The 2,619-nt window shown below is 41.0% G+C and overlaps 1 pseudogene; it reads right to left on the bottom strand.

Annotated features, from left to right (window-relative positions):
- Positions 1-380: 380 nt before the first annotated feature.
- On the bottom strand, positions 381-1,002 carry LOC109376025 (40S ribosomal protein S8 pseudogene; annotated as a pseudogene).
- Between the last annotated feature and the right edge of the window lie 1,617 nt (positions 1,003-2,619).

Here is a 2,619-nt window from a genome sequence, read left to right as displayed (position 1 = left end):
TCATCTATATATTGTTGACTGACAAAAAATAACTCTCCATAAAATCCACCAAAAGAGCCATTTATTCAGGAAAATAAAAAGAAACAAGGTCACCCCAAGAGTGTGCAAATGCACACATCCAACCGGCTCTCCAGCCGGCTCCCTACATGAAGAAGAAAAGCCCCAGTTCCAAGATAGCTCTTCTATTTATTAGCATCCCTCCCCCAGAAGTTACCACAAAGTTTAACAGGATGTTAGGACTAGAGAGTTAATAAGTGGCCCATCTCTACCCATAGTCCTCTCAGCTCTATGGTTAAGCGTCTTAAGATGCCAGTTCACTTTTACCAATATCATGTTGTAAAAATCACCTTTTACATGGAGTGAGACAGGAACGAGAGGATTTATGTTCCTTTATGGGCCTTAATTTTCCTCAGATAGAACTCTAGGTCATTGCCCTAGTCTAGTACATAGTCATCTGCTCTACTCTGCTGCCTGGCCTTGAAGCGATACATACAGGAAGTGTGCCCTGCTGGAACCACTTCTCTAGAAGACTGCTGATTTTAGCATTCTTTTTCCTTCATTATATTTCCTCTGAATTTCCTTTGATTGTTTTTTGTTTAAAATCTCTTCCTCCTCAGGAGTCAGCTTGGTCCCCTTCTTGCAGCCCAAGGGCAGTGCATGGTGGGACTCCGTATCACTGTGGGAGCATTGTGCTGTCAGTGAGCACCAATGCAGTTCTTTACTGGGGTGTTGGTTCAAACCAGCTTGTTGTTGGGTGCATTGTAGACAACATCAATAATCCTCGTTTTGCACGTACAACACTCAGAGCCCCAGGAGAAGTTCCTCACATTCAGCCTCAATGCATGGTACTTCTTGCTGCCTCCACGCACAGACTGTGTGTACGCAGCCAGGGCCAATATTAGTGTTGGCAGCAGGGTGTCCCAGCTTGTATTTTCACTTCTTGTGATAGGACTTTCTTTCGTCCCTGGTCTGGCGGCGCTTGTGCCAGTTGTCCCAAGATGCCTATGGCTCCACTCCAGGTGGAAAGAGCGGTTTCTTTCTTTTTTAAAACTTTTAATTTCTTAATTATTATGGATTCACAAGAAGTTGTAAAATTAGCATGGCAAAGTCCAGCGTCCCCTTACACAGTGTCCCCTAATGGTGACATCTTACATAATTAAAGTGCATATCAAAACTAAGAAATGAATTGGCTCATTATTTTACCAGTGTCTGTATTACTCATTTTTTTTGCTGTGACTTTGTGTATAATTCCATTACATTTTATCACATGTGCAGATGGATATAACCCTCTTCACAATCAAGAGACAGAAGTGGTCTGTCACAACAAAGAAACTCTCTATGGTGCCATTTTATAATTACAAACTCCCTTTCCTTTCCTATCTGTTCTTAATTGTTCTTCACCTCTACCATTTTATTATTTTGAGAATGTTATATGAATGGAATCACAGAGTATGTAACCTTTTGAGATTAGCTTTCTTTCACTCAGCTTAAGTCCCTGGGGATCCATTCCTCTTGTTTCCTGCACCAGTAACTTGTTTCTCTTTATTGCTGAGTAATAATTCATTGTATGAATATATTACAATTTGTTTAATCATTTCACCCTTTGAAGGATGTTGAATTATTTCTAGTTTTTGGCTATGACACATAAAGCTCTTATGAATATTCATATGCAGGTTTTTTGTGTGTGAACATAAGTTTACATTTCTATAGGATAAATATCCTGGAGTGCAATTGCTGGGTCCTATTGTAAGAAATGCCAGACTCCTTTCCAGAGTACCAGTTTTTATTCCCACCAGAAAAGTGTGAGAATTCTAACTGCATCATATCCTGGTCAGCACGTGGTATTGTCAGTATATTTCATGTTAGTCATTCTAAAGTGTAGTGATATCTCATTATGATTTTAACTTGAATTTCACTAATGGCTAGCGATGTTGACTATCTTTTCATGTGTTTTTATTTAATTAATTAATTACTTTATTTATTTATTTTTAAGATTTTATTGGGGAATTGGGTAAAGGGAACAGAGTTGGGCAATTGGAGAAGGGAAAGTGTTGGGGAAAGGGAACAGAGTTGGGCAATTGGAGAAGGGAAACAGTGTTGGGGAATTGGGGAAGGGGAACAGCCAAGTTGTTGTCCTTCAATCTTAGTTTTGGAGGGCGCAACTAGCTCAACTCTAAGTCCAGTTGCCATCCAGTTCCCCATTGGCAGCTCAGGGCAGCTCAGCTCAAGGTGCTGTGTTCAATCTTAGTTGAGGGTGGGTGTAGCCTACCATCCCATGCGGGAGTTGAACCGGCAACCTTGTTGTTAGGAGCATGCACTCTCATCAGCTGAGCCATCCTACAACCTGTTGGCAGCTCAGTGGCAGCCCAGCTCAGGTGCAACTCACTGGCCCATGTGGGAATCGAACTGGTGACACTGTTGCTCAGAGCTTGCGCTCTTAACCAACTGAGCCACTCAGCCGGCCCCCTTTTCATGTGTTTTTAGATCCATATCATCTTCTTTGGTGAAGTGTCTGTTAAGTCTTTTGCCAGTTTTTGAATCAGATTATTTTCTTAATGTTGTATTTAGAGTGTTCTTTATATATTCTGTATATGAGTCCTTTGTTGGATCTGGGATTTC

This window comes from Hipposideros armiger, unplaced genomic scaffold (assembly GCF_001890085.2).
Source record: "Hipposideros armiger isolate ML-2016 unplaced genomic scaffold, ASM189008v1 scaffold_1032, whole genome shotgun sequence".
Taxonomy (NCBI): domain Eukaryota; kingdom Metazoa; phylum Chordata; class Mammalia; order Chiroptera; family Hipposideridae; genus Hipposideros; species Hipposideros armiger.
The sequence above is the reverse complement of the archived record's forward strand: the minus strand, read 5'-3'. Positions and strand labels throughout refer to the sequence as shown.